Below are 15,015 nucleotides of genomic sequence, written 5' to 3' on the forward strand. Positions count from 1 at the left end.
CATGCGCTCACTTAGGTTTACTAGAATTATAGGTAGAAAATCACAAATATTTTTTGGGCCAATTGTATGGATGTTGACTAGAGTTGACTGAGGGTCAAACCTTATCCTTTGACTACGTTTTTCAGGTAGAAAATCTGATCTCTTGAGGCCACATCCCTAGGCATAGAAATCAAGGAAATTGCAGTAGTTTGACTTGCGTTGAACATAGGCCCTTTGACCGCAACATTGACCTCTGTTGACTGTGTTTGACCAAATATTTTACTATTTTGGGTTGTTTCAAACTGCCTTTGGAGGTCGAGTTTGTTGGATCTGACCAAGCTCTTTTGGAGGAGATTCTCTTTTGGTTTGACTAGCATTGAATATCTAGTTAGGACATCCTGTTGACTGAAGTTTGACTGGACTGTTTTGACAATGTTTGGGCAAGTAAATTTTGTGTGGTGTACTCTCTGCCTCTGCTGAGATTTTGAAGACTAGTAAGAATATTTGATCATAGGGTTTTCCCCACATTGGCGTTTTTCCCTGACATCTACCAAATATTGTGTCCTCTTGTCTTGCTTTGTCTTCTGCTTAATTTTTATGTTATATGTGTATTTACTATAAATGTTTATATGAGTTCTAATCTAGAAATTGATATTGGGATAACAAGAAAAATAGAAGTAAATTTGTCTAAAGAATAGAACATACCATTTATATCTAAAATTAACATGGTATCGGAGCCGATGTGAAGACAGAGCCCAAGCAAGAGTGAGAAAAGAAATCACTAAGATTTGTTGGACAAGGACAAGATTCAATGGCCTCCTCATCTTACTTCAAATTTGAGGACAAGTGCAATGATAAGTCTGATTATCATGCATAGAATATGTCTCTTGAATTGTCTTTGGAAGAGCATGATTTTATGGACTGTGTGTAGGGAAGGATTGTTGAACCTCCTTCAAATGCACCGATTGCCGCTAAGACAAAGTACGAGAAAGGTGAGGTCAAAGCTAAGAAGATCATCAGGGATTCTATTCATATGCAATTGGTTTCTTACATCTCTGATTTGGGTACATCTAAGGATATGTATGACAAGTTGGTTAACATGTTTAAAGCTAGCAATGCAAACCAAGTCCTCTTTCTCAAGAACAAGTTGAAGGAAATAAAGAAGGGAAGAGGAGAAGATATCCAATCCTACTTCATGAGGATTACTAAAATAAAAAAATAATCTTCTATCAATTGGATAAGTTATTACTGACAGGGAACTCACTCTTATTTCCCTTGGATGTCTCCCTGATGAATGGAATGTGTTCAAAACTATTATCCTCAAAAATGACTGAATTCCAGGTTTTGATGAATTATTGACTAGGTGTACTCAAGAAGAGACAAGGATGATATAGAGAGACATGCCTTCAAACAGGAATGATCCTAATGCATTCTCCACTCATGCTAAAAAGAACAACAATGATGGTTCAAAGAAACAAGGAAAAGGAAGACAAGGATTCAAAGATGGAAGAAATGAAAGATGTTTCATTTTATAATAAGTTTTGCCACCATTCTAGGGAGTGTACTAATAAAATGGATACACCTCGAGATGATGATAACAACAAAAACCACAATAATTTCAGGGGCAACAACAATCAAAGGAATGACAGGTTCAACAACAAAGGAAAAAGGAATGCTCCTCCTACTCAATATGGAAATGGTCGACCTCCCAAAAGATCAGGAAACTCTAGGTATGATGAATTTAATGTTGTAGAAAACAAGCAAAAATAATTTTATCTTATATCTACCCTCTCTATTACCTCTCTTCCTGATATGTTGGGTAATTGGTTGATTGATAGTGGTGCCTCGAGACACTTCACTCGGTATAAAGAAGCTCTTTCCAATTTGATAGAAAAGGATACAAATCTGGAAATCATTCTTGGAGACAATGCCACTTATCTCGTGAAAGGTACTGGGAATGTTACTCTTCATTTGAATCAAGGTAACATCATGCATTTACAAGATGTCCTTTATGTACCTAATCTAAAGAAGACCCTAGTATCTATCTTGGCGATGGAGGACAAAGGATTAAAGGTGGCATTCATTGATGGAAAGGTATGTGTTTGGAAAATAAATTTCAAAGATTAATTCACTCTTTGATCCAGGGTTGGCATCCTATATCAAGTTGGAGGAAGTCCACTAGGAGCTATTTCTTATGAGAAATCTATTCAATCCGAATTATGGCACTAGAGTCTTTCTTATCTTCCTTGTAAGGCTCTACCCGATGCAAGAAATACGGTGACAAGGATGCTCGAATTTAAAGAAGAACATGAAGGTTTTTGTTAGGGTTGTGCCGAAGGAAAAAATCTAAAGGGACCATTCCCCTCATGTGATAGCAAGACTACCGACATTTTGCAATTGGTTCATTATGATCTATCTGATATGTTTCCTGTGACATCTTTGGGAGGATATTTGTATTATGTTACTTTGTGGATGACTTTTCTCGCAAAACTTAGATATATTTCTTAAAGAAGAAGGATGAAACATTCCAATGGTTCCAATCTTTCAAAGCCTTGGTTGAAAATCAAATAGGGGATAAGATCAAAATATTGAGGATCGATAATGGAACCAACTATGAATCAAATAAGTTAAATGACTATTGTATAGAAGATGGCATTAATAGGGAGACTACTATTGCATATACTCCCGAGAAAAATGCAGTTGTTGAAAGAAAGAATCGTTCAATTATAGAAGCCACCCATGCCATGCTTCATGATCAAGGCCTTCCAAAATTCCTATGGGGAGAAGCTCCCAATACTATTGTGTATGTTCAAAATAGATGCCCTCATCAAGCATTAGACTCCAAAATTCCCGAGGAAGTTTTCATCGGTAAGAAACTTGATGTTTCTCATTTTAGAATTTTTGGTAGCCCCATGTATTGTCATGCGCCAAAAGAAAATAGAAGCAAATTGGATGCAGCTAGGAAGAAAGGAACATTTATGGGCTATAATGAAACCTCAAAGGCATATAGAATCTATGTGCCTGGTCAAAGAGAGGAGAAAATAAGTCACGATGTCACCTTCGATGAAGATGTTACCCCGGGAATATTAGGGACCTTACTATTCCAAGGAAGACAAAGAATATACATGAAAGTGGGGAGAATTATAGGATGAGTCAATTCTTGATGTTCAAGGACCAATGGATCCCAAAAGGTCTACCTCCCCATGAGCCCTCCTCCTCAAGAAGGATACCCTCATGGCTTAGGGACACTATCGAAGATGCTGAGAGACATATTTCACCAAGGGGGACATTTCATGGTAGTAAGAAGCCAAATAGGTACCAAGAGTACTTAGCTACCATGAGCACCGTTGTTCAAATTGAGCCTCACACATTCAAAGAAGTTTCGAAGCACCAAGTTTGGAAGGATGCTATGAACGAATAATATGAGTTGATTATGAAAAATAATGTCTGGGATGTGGTACCTAGACCCAAGGCCAAATCTGTTGTCACCTCGAAATGGCTCTACAAGATCAAGCATGGAGCTGATGGAAGTGCTGAAAAGTTCAAGGCTAGGTTTCTTTCTTGAGGCTTCGATCAAAAATAAGGTGTGGACTATGATGAGATATTTCCACCAATTTCCCAATATAACACCATCCATTCGATCATTGTTGTCTCTTCCTCTCAACGACAAAATTTTCATCAAATGGATGTCAAGACCACCTTCCTACATGGATCATTTAAGGAGGAAGTACATGTTGAACAACCCAAGCGGTCCAAATTTCAATATTGGAAGACACATGTATGCAAGCTGAAGAAATCCCTCTATGGATTGAAGCAAGCTCCTCAAGCTTGGTATGAGAGGATCGATAACTATCTAATGAAGTTGGGTTTTACAAGAAGCGAAGTTGATATGAACCTTTACTTCAAGGTTGAAAATGATAGACCTCTCATCTTGGTACTTTATGTGGATGATCTATTTATGACAGGTGCAAGCCCTCTCATTCATCAATGCAAGAGGGAGTTGGCTTCTGAATTCAAGATGAAGGACCTAGGATTGATGCACTACTTCCTAGGCTTGGAGTTCTGGCAAAAGCCAGGTGAAATTTTCCTTTCACAAGAAAAATAGATTGTGAAGCTTCCAGTGGATGATCAACCTTGCCAGTAGGAATATGGAAGGATCATAAGGAAAATGCAGGTACTAAAAATGGAATTGCATTCAAGATGTAATTTACTTTCTTGTAAAATACTTCTTCTCCTTTCGTGAAACCGTCCTAAATGTTTTCCAGAGTTTGTTGTACAAAAAATATGATCAAAGTCCTGTATTTGATTATGCCTATTTGAAGAGTGTAAATAGTGAATTTCCCTTTGATGTTGATTAAGATCACGACCTCTTACCTAAAACTTCCCTTTCGAGTTGATGAGCCCAAAGAGACTAAAACTAATCCTACAACTAGTGTACATAGTCTTACACCTTCTATAGTCCTAGATAGATATAAGCCTCTGATTTTACCTCCTATATTCCATGATTTCCATGAAAATCATTACCTATAACTGCCAAGGCTTGATGGTGAATGTAACAACATCACTGTTGAGAGACGTATGCTGAATTTTGAGACTTTCCTCGACATTTTTGAAGTTGATGAAGAGTTTGTCAGTATTAGGTTGTTTTCTCTTTCTTTGCAAGGAAAAGTCAAGAGTTGGTTCAAAAACCTATGAACTGTGAGCATCTCATATTTTCGGTAGTTCGTAAAAGTTTTCCTCGACAAGTGAGTGTTCAAAGAGAACCCTTTCTTGATTCTAGAAGAGTATAACCAGCTAAAAGGATAGCCAAGGAAAATAGTACAACAATTTTGAGGTTGATTTAACCAAGTATATCGTTCGATGCCTACTAATATAAGACCTCTTCCTCGCTCAACTCTCTTGAACTATCCCAAACCCTTTGATCCAGAAATGGATCTTCAGCTGAGAGAAAGGAACCTTGCAACACTTGAAAAGACACAGAATAGTGCAAAAGATGTAGAAGCAAATTTGTTGATCAGGAGCGTAGAGTTGAAGGCAAAAGAGAGGGAGAACATAGATGTAGAGAACTTGGCATCATTAGGGGTAAAGCTCGACATTTTGGTAAGTGCAGTGGAAGAGATGATGCAGAAAGTCATCACGAGGAATAAGTATGATGTTCAGGACCATGGCTCGTTGATTGAAGGAAAAAAAGTGGGTGATCCAAAATATTTTCTTTCTTATCCCAGTTGTCATAGATATGATAATGATTGTTTTATTTATCAACTTGTAGAGGAGAGATCCGTTGATTTGACATGTATGCTTGATCATATTCTTTATATGGATGATTTGCCTAAGTTTGATCAGTATGACGATGATTATGTTCTCCAAACAGAAGAAAATATTGCAGACCAGTCAGCAGCTGATTTGTGGGAGGAGGAACTTCAGTTTCAACAGCTCGAATACAGTGATCATCCAATGCATATCAGTTATGGTAGTGAGGAGGAAAGTGTAGAAAATTTGGAAGAAAGTGAAGGATATTTACCTATTTGTTTTGCTTCATTTCAGTTCATCAGAGACAACTTTTATGCAATCAAAAATCAACAATAATTAAGTTTTGATCTTGACAATCAAGAGGGCAATGAAATCCTTGATTAAGGCTCCTCAAATACAGATTTACAACCACTTAATGCCATTAAATGTCAGGTTGCAGATGAAGACTTGGAAACTTAGATATGTGATCAAATGATGTAGGAAAATTCTTTACCATTATGCTTTGAAACATTTCAATTTTTGAAGGGAAATTTTCATAGTATATCTGTAATTAAGAATGAGCAGGTTATAGAAAATTATGAGGTCTCAATGGAATCAATATGTAATAGGTTGCAGTAGCTTTCCCAAGTTTTTCATGATCCAATAGCTGATGTTTTAGATGATATCCATAGTCAAAGTTTTTCTCCATTAGCGGGCAGTGAGCTTTAAAACAGAGGTGATAAAAATGTGATTGAGCAGTTGGTTTCATTGTCTTGTTCAACAGGAGTCTCGGTACAAAGGTCATCCGGAAATTTGCAGTCATATCAAGAAAGTAAGGATAAAGATGAAAGTTCACATTCATGTTATGAAGACTGCCTAGAGTAGAGAAGTAATATATTAGATGGGCTGGAAATCAATATGTATTCCTATGAAGATCCTTTTGTAGCATTCTTTAGGTCAGCCGGTGGGCTCATACTTTGCAATTTCATTAAGGTTCAATCTGTTTACAAGTTTTCATGGGATTTTCCTTTCAGTAGTTCTCTCTTCTTGCTCATAAGCAAGCACTTGCGAAGAAATCAACTACCAAACAAAATGCTTACATGGTTGCATTGGCTATTCCATTTCACTTGATCAAGTGATGTACGGACCAGCTAGAGTAGGTGTGATGAATAATCTCAATTCTATGCATCTTTTTCAGTAGTATCTTCAAGTAAAGTTTGCAATTAGTCTACACTTCATTTTGTGAGTCGGTTTGCAATATTGAGTTTGGTCTTTTGAATAGCTTTTGACTCCATGCCGAATGGATAAGGCTACTTGGTCTATGGTGTTCTTGACACCTCCAAGGAGATGCCATCCCTGACTGGAGTGAACATTAGTGTTAGCCTTTGCATCCTATCACCAGTGATCAAATGGGCTCTTATCATGTCTTGTTATGGTTCCACAGTCAAATTTTTGTCATTCCATGAGGTCATCATGCAAAAATTTGATCATTGGATGTAGTCTCTGTTTTGTCTCTAGTCCTTTTAAAGAATTTCTATTCCTTACTGGCTCATATCACCTTTGTGCTGAGTGTACTTCAGTCATGAGTTGTCTTCATCATCATATTCATTTTTATCATGATTTCATTCAGCGAAGGTTCCCATTAGGTTTTAGGGTTCCCAAATCATCATTTCATAAGATTTTATCATCAACTTCAGGTTGCATTACATCAAATCCAAGTAAGTGGCCATGTGTTTACCGTATTTTTCTCTTAGTTTTGCTTGGAAAGCTCATTTCCCTCTCCTAGGGTTTTGAGGGCATTTTTCTTGGTTTCATGACCTCCATGGTAAAACTAGCAAAAAAACTTGTATCCTGATGCTCATACGCCTTCCCCTATCCTTAATATACCTTCTGAAACACTTTCGATCACACCTATCCCTCAAAATCACTATTTTCTAACAAACCCTAGCTTATTGTTACAATTTTACACTTTTCTAGGATAGGCCTTTGTTTCACCCTTTTCGACCCCTTCCCCTCACTCAATCCTTAAAATTTCACTTTCCCCTACTTCCTAACTTCCCTCCCTACCTCAGAAAATATTCCCTAGAATTTAGAAGCCCCCTATCCCTTTATTTCCCTTAATTCTTATAAATTTCCCAAATCCCTTGTTTTGCCTACACTAAACCATAATTTTCTCTCCCATTGAGCTACGGTTTGCTATGGGATCAAAGACATCTGAGTAGAGGTATAAGGGAGGTCATATAAGCAATTATGAGGCTATTTTAGCTCATGAACATCATGCCTCCATCATTTTTGAAGAAATCATTCCAAGGGACAAATCATTTGCCACACATAGGGCCAGTTTTTCTTCAAAGGATGGTTTTGAGAAAATGGAGATGAATTTCACAAAAGTGAAGGAGGTTTTGTTAATAATACACCAAGGAAGAAAAACATCCTTCAAGTTTTACATAGGTATCATCTATTGGGAGAAATGCAACTTTCATTGAGACCTATGTCAGAAAATTAAAAACTTTCGAGGTAAAGTTTCTGTTTTAGTCATTATTTTGTGGCACAGATTACATGCAAATGAAAATTAATTTGCACAAGATGAGAGGGGTTTTCTCAAAACATTCTTATATACAATCACCTCTCTGAGTTTTCCAAAATGCCTTCATCTAAGAGCTCCAAATGCTAAAAAATTATATCCTTGGACAGGTATTGACCTAAGGATCACATATATCCACTTTTTTATGCATGTCAACAAACTGTTTAGGAGAAAAAGCAAAAAAAGAGGTGAAAACGTCACTTTCTGCCACTATTCTTAAGCAGGTGTTGCACTTATAGAGCCACCGCGGGAGAATCAATTTTTGAAGGCCTTTCCTTGCTCCATTTTGAACAATTCAAGTTGGTCGAGAACGTAGATAGAAACTTCTAGTTGACCATTCTCTTACTTTTCAAATTTGACTTCTAGAAGGCTTGCAAAATCTGCTTGCAAGATGGCACTACGCTTATAGCAAAATGCACTACGATTATAGCCAAATGCACTACACTTATACCTCTAGCTATATTTTTCACTTCATTTTCACCAGCTATTTGTTTTACAATGTAATTTGGATATTTTAAAGACTTGATGATGTAATTATAGAATTAATTACCATGATAGGTTGTTTTTGTGCTTAATTAAGCCTCATAAAGGTGGCAAAAGAAAAAATCAAAGCTTAAAGAAGAGTTTGTGTTTAACCTTTTTACTCTCTCTTGTTGGTTGAGAGATTCTTGCGAATTCTTACACCACTTAGGGGTTCAACCCCTGAAGGTGGGGAAACTGTTGTTTTGATTCTATATGTATGATTTCTCATTCAGTGAGAAGGGTTGGACTTTTTTGGAGAGACTTGTCCTTATGTTTTCATATAGATAATTAAGGAGCAATTGCAGGTATTTTTCAGAAATACTTCTTCAGTGAGTCTGTGGTGTTATTTTCCTTTCATATCAATTTCTTATTTATGAAATCGTCTCCCTTTACATTCTTTTATTTCTTCTTATCATTTTCCTTATAGTCATATAGGCAAAATTCTTAGATTCAAAGTTCTGCTTATGTGGAAAATCATGCTTGTGTTTCTCTTCTTCTAAGATTAATGAATTCATGCTAATACATTCTCATTATGATTTATTAAACTCTCATACCTATACTACATTCTCTAAATCTTAAGTTCACCCCAACACATTATTATCTAGCTCCTCTTTATGCATGTTACTACACACTTTATACCTTGACCTAATTGCCTACTCTCATCCTTAGTCCATCAAACCTAAAAACCCTAAATTTTCAAATACACAAACAAGACTTATACATCTAGCCTAAAATCCATTTCTTTTCAGTTATTCATTGACAAATATTAAGAGATATCCCTCTCTGGTTTAGTAGGGCTAGCTAATCAACTAAAAGTGGTTCAAGGTTACCTCTTTTGATTTCCTCCTCAGCCTTAGACATTGTAGGTGATAACATTTTTGGCGTCATTTTCGGGGAAACGAGTGATATATCTTCCCTCAGAAACGACAACAAAGATTGGATTTGATTGTTGATGGTGAACAGTGATCAGACGCAGAAAGGTTGCGCATCTTTCACCTGGCGACTCCAAATAGTTCAGATTGATTTAAAGACTCCACGAGTGAAGAATCCAAAGGTTCTAAGTTTTTTTTAATTTCCTGGCAAATCCGTTGTCGAAGGAATCCAGATTATAGAACATTTATGCCAAATCCAATCAACTAGATTTGAATATTCCACTAGATGATCAACCTTGCAAGTAGGAATATAAAAAATCATGCATTCAAGATGTAATTTACTTTCTTGTAAAACATTTCTTCTCTTTTCCTGAAACCGTCTTGAAAGGTTTCCAAAGATTATTGTATGAAAAAGATGATCAAAGTCCTGTATTTGATTCTGCGTATTTGAAGACTATAAATACCGAATTTACCTTTGATATTGATCAAGATCACGACCTCTTACCTAAAACTTGTGCATATCCATTTTGAGTTGATGAGCCTAAAGAGACTAAAACTGATCCTACAACTAATGTACATAGTCTTACACCTTCTACATCCCTGAATAGATATAAGCCTATAATTGTACCTCCTATATACCATGCTTTCCCTGAAAATCATTACCTATATCTGCCAAGGTTTGATGGTGAATGTAACAAGATCATTGTTGAGAGACATATGCAGAATTTTGAGACTTTCCTCGACCTTTTTTAAGTTGATGAAGAGGAAGTCAATATTCGGTTGTTTCCTCTTTCTTTTCAAGGGAAAGTCAAGAGTTGGTTCAAAAACCTTCCTGCTGCAAGCATCTCAGATTTCCCGTAGTTCGTCAAAGTTTTCCTCGACAAGTGGGTGGTCAAAGAGAACCCTTTCTTGATTCTAGAAGAGTAAAACCTAATGAAAAGATAGCCATGGGAGATAGTACAATAGTTTTATGCCAGATTTAACTAAGTCTATTTTTCGACGCCTATTAATATAGGACCTCCTCCTAGCTCAGCTCTCTTGCATTATCTGAAACCCTTTGATCCGGAAATGGAGTTTCATCTAAGAGAAAGGAACCTTGCAACACTTGAAGAGATGTAGAATAGTGCAGTAGATGTAGAGGCTAATCTGTTGATAAGAAGGGAAGAGTTAAAGGAAGAAGAGAGAGGGAACATAGATACAGAGCACTTGACATCATTAGAGGTAAAGATCGACAGTTTGGTAAGTGCAGTGGAAGAGATCATGCAGAAAATCATCACAAGGAATGAGTATGATGTTTAGGATGATGGCTCGTTGATTGAAGAAAAACAAGGGGACGATCCAAAACATTTTCTTTCTTATCCCAGTTGTCATACATCTAATAATGATTGTTTTATAGATCATCTTGCCAAGGAGAGATCTGTTGATCTAACCTGTATGCTTGATTATATTATTTATATTGATGTTTTGCCTAAGTTTGATAAGTATGAAGATTATTCTGTTCTCCAAACAGAAGCAAATATTACAGACTAATCAACAGCTGATTTGTGGGAGGATGAAGTTCACTTTTAGCGGCTTGAATATAGTGATCAGCCGATGTATATCAGCTATGGTTGTGAAGAGGACAGTGTAGAAAATTTGGAAGTAAGTGAAGGATCTTTGCATATTTGTTTTGCTTCATTCCAGTTCATTAGAGACAACTTTTATGCAATTAGAAATCAACAGTCATTAAGTTTTGATCTTGAAAATCAAGAGAGAAATGAAATCCTTGATCAATACTCCTCAGATCTAGATTTTTAGCCCCCGAATTCCATTGAATGTCAGGTTGCATTTGAAGACTTGGATATTGAGATATATGATCAAATAATGCAAGAAAATGCTTTACCATTATGCTTTGAAACATTTCAGTTTTTTAAGGGAATTTTTCATAGTATATCTACAATTAAGAAAGAGTAGCTTTTTGAAAATTATGAGGTCTCATTGGAACCAATATGTAATAGGTTGCAACAGTGTTCCCAAGTTTTTCATTATCCAATAGCTGGTATTTTAGATGATATATGTAGTCAAAGCTTTTCTCCATTAGCTGGAAATGAGCTTCAAAACATAGGAATGTGATTGGGCAGCTGGCTTCATTGTCTTTTTCAGCAGGAGTCTCCGTAGCAGGAGGCACTACCTAGAGCAGAGCAGTAATATATTAGATGCGCTGGAAATAAATATGTATTCCTATGAAGATCCTTTTAAACATTCTTTAGGTCAATTGGTGGTCTCATAGTTTGCAATTTCATTCATATTCAATCTGTTTACAGGTTTTCGTGGGAGTTTCCTTTCAATAGTTCTCTTTTCTTGCTCATAAGCAAGCACTTGCTGAGATTTAACTAGTAGACACAATGCTTAGATGGTTGCATTGGTTGTTCCATTTCACTTGATCAGGTGATGTATGGATTAGTTAGAGTAGGTGTGATGAATATGTTGAAGAAAGTGTAACTAGGTTTGGTCTTGATAATGACATGATCTTTGTATTTGATATAATAAAAGGAAATAAATTATTTTTTGTAATATTGCTACATGGGTTTCATGAGCAAGAAGTGTCTCTAGGTAAAATACTTCTTCTTGATGTCTTTAGAATTTATTTATCTGTCAAAGAAGGATGTCATGATTCCATGTAAATGTATACAAGTCTTCAACAAGTGTAGGAGTCCTCCAAGACAAAGATCAATGTCTCAAGAACAAGCACAAAAATTCAGAAAATGAAGCAATAAGGAGATGATCACGTTGACTACAGAGAAATATGAATTAAATACATAAATACAAGTTATGTTGGAATTGATATAAAGACACATCAGTTCATGAAATTATGTCATCTCACATATGAACCCTCGCCACTATATATGCCCACGAAGGGTCAGCTCAAAAGAACAAAACTTCGCACTTCTATCTCTATGAAATTTTGGGCAATGAAGCAACAATAAGAAGCCATTGTAGCCGTAATCTTGAGGAGATGAAGCCATAGTCATAAGGTAGCCGCAGTGAGATAGAGCCATAGGTTTAGAAGAGAAGCCGCAGTCAAGGCTTCGGATGAGGCAGGGAGCCACAAAATGGTATGATTGCACCTTGTTTTAGGGTTTAGGTGTAGTCATGATTGCGAATACACAGTAGGATCTCAGTTGGATGATTATCCTCGGTTCAACAATGTCTCCATAACCCTGGTAAGTTGTAGTGATAATATGATTAGTCTCAGATCCATAACAACAAAGGAGCATGACAAATTTGGCGTGATTCGAGTCTTGACTTATCGCAATACAGTCAAGGTATATGTATAGGATCTCAATTTATTAGATATCGCAATGATCCTAGATCTCTATCTCAACATAATTATTCTCTGTAGTTATCACAATGTTCGTATCTTGCTAAGGAAACATGCTTCGAGGAACAATGATCATAGTAATTATAAATCATGATCATATATCAGTGATCTCATTGACTCGGAGGATCTCAATGCAGTAAGTGATCCTGGTGATACTATTGTAAAGGCATCTAAGTTGCAGCAGTGATGAAGACCACAATGGTTGTGACCTTTGTGGTGCAACGAAGAGAATTATCTCAACAGTGACACAAAGAGGATTGATGGCTTTATCTAGGAGAGGTAGATTGTGTCAAGGGCCATGGTCTTGGTACTTGTCAATGAAATCCATATAAGAGGAATTTACACGTGGGTTTTTCCTCTCTAAAAGGGAGAGGTTTTGGCCTTGGAAGAAAAAAAAAATCATTTCTGTTCTTGTCTCTTTTATTTTGATAGCAGTTTGATGAAGTTAACATACACATGCTAATAATGAAGTAAAAATCAAGCTAAGATAAATTGTTTAAATACTTCAGAAATTGTTATCATGTAATGAAGAAACATATTAAATTTTCTTGCCCTAGATTATTCAATAGAATAAGCTCAATTCTGGACATATCTTTCAGTGGTATCTTCGAGTAAAGTTTGCAGTTAGTTTACAATTCAATTTGTCAGTCGGTTTGCAATATTGAGTTTGGTCTTTTGAATGGTTTTTGACTCCATGCCCAATGGATAAGGCTAGTTGCTCTACAGTGTTCTTGACACCTCCAGGGAGCTGCCATCCCCAGTTGGATACCTAATCCTCTAAGGGTTGGTTTGGGAGCTGAACAACCAATTGGAATATCAAAACCAAGGGTCACTTCTATGTATTATAAATATGTATCATTGTGAATAAGAAAAGCAGTCTAATGTTTCCCTTTCATATTTCCTCTGCCATGTATGTGTTTAACATGGTATAAGAGCAGGCAATATCCTACCTTGCTCATATTTGAGCCACTTGTTTTATGGCCTTTCTATGCAGGTCAGTTCTGCCTTCAATTCTGCATTTCATACATGTTTTCTCAGCTAAATTCTAGCTGCAATCTTTGCTCACATTTGCTCGTAGTAATGCTCTTCCTTTAGTGTTAGTCCTTCTTGCATTACATTTATTTACCTCTCAATTTTTTTGCCTACTTGAATAGTATGTCAGTGGTCGTTTCTTTGTTAGTGTGTCAGGCTTGAAACCTCCTCAACACTATCCTCGGTAGTTTCTCTGCTCGTGGAATGAGCACAGTAGTTTCATATGTTTTTTATACCACTCTGGTGACACTCCCTGGTCATTACATTAATGCCCTCCAATTACACTCCCTGGTTATTCACCCTGCTTTGGTTTTTGTTAAAATATATTATGCTCCTTGGCACCAAGATTTGACTGTTAATTTTATTATGCCGAACTACCTACAGAGCACTGAGAACACAATTATAGGCACCTTCCATGAATGATTTCTCTTATTCAACAACATGCTTAATGCATGGATTCTCAAGTGCCTCAGGTGAAAGGTGCTCCAGCTCTGTGTGAAGTTCTGAAATTCTATTTTGCACCAGAAGACACAGTAAATTGAGCCCGAGGATCGGATATTCCTGAGAAGATGGTCGAATAAGATCTCTTGTAACTATGTAATATGGATTCAGCTACAAGAAGTCCCTCACAAAGGCATCTTTTTCTTCAATTTTTACACTTAGAACTACAACATGCTCAAAAATATCCCTTGCTAGCGTTAGCTCATGAATTGCTGCAAGTCATTCACAGTACAATGGTGGGAGGCCTGGAAATCCTGTCAACATAAACTTCAATTGAGACAGTAAAGTTGAAAATGTTGACAGATCATTTCTGGTAGAAGCGGCTTTGAAGCAATCGAATACTTGAGATACATCCAAGAGCATGCCTTCCATGGCTTTCCTTTCCTTGAAATAATGATAATCCGCTATTTCAACACCTTCAAACCCTACAACTAGTTACGAAGAAGACTTTCGCTGCAAGAAAAAGCCAAAGGGAAAAACAGAATAAGAAAGAGGTTTAGCAGGAAAATAGTTACAAAAAGGCTAGCTTCAAGCATTGTGATGTTGAATCCTTAGTTGAGATATCTTCTAGTCTCCGATGTTCCAAAAATTTCCTAGAAGTGGAGGAGTGGAAGAGTATTGCGAGTAGGGGTTGCATAGAGAGCTTGAGAAATAAACCCACGGATCTGAGCATCTATCGAAGGCAATAACACTAAAGGTGGGCATATTTTATAAATAAAAATAATACAAAAAACTTCAAGCCTTCAACCATCCTTCAAGGCCTTGAGAGGATCAATAGTGTCACACGGAATAAGTTTATCTTGCGGACAAGATAGACCTTCCTAGAATCTAAAAAAGACCTAATGACAAGCAAACCAACCAGACACTATCTTTCTCTAAATATGCTTTTATAAACAATGGAAAACAAGTGTTTTTAGGGCCTACCTTAGGTCCAA

At 36.7% G+C, this 15,015-nt stretch overlaps 1 pseudogene; it reads right to left on the reverse strand.

Moving 5' to 3' along the window:
* Window positions 1-13,957: 13,957 nt before the first annotated feature.
* Window positions 13,958-14,452, reverse strand: LOC149204833 (26S proteasome non-ATPase regulatory subunit 8 homolog A pseudogene; annotated as a pseudogene).
* Between the last annotated feature and the right edge of the window lie 563 nt (window positions 14,453-15,015).

This window comes from Pinus tabuliformis, chromosome 1_2 (assembly GCF_031772625.1).
Source record: "Pinus tabuliformis cultivar Carrire ecotype Pingquan chromosome 1_2, CPIR1, whole genome shotgun sequence".
In the NCBI taxonomy this organism is placed as follows: domain Eukaryota; kingdom Viridiplantae; phylum Streptophyta; class Pinopsida; order Pinales; family Pinaceae; genus Pinus; species Pinus tabuliformis.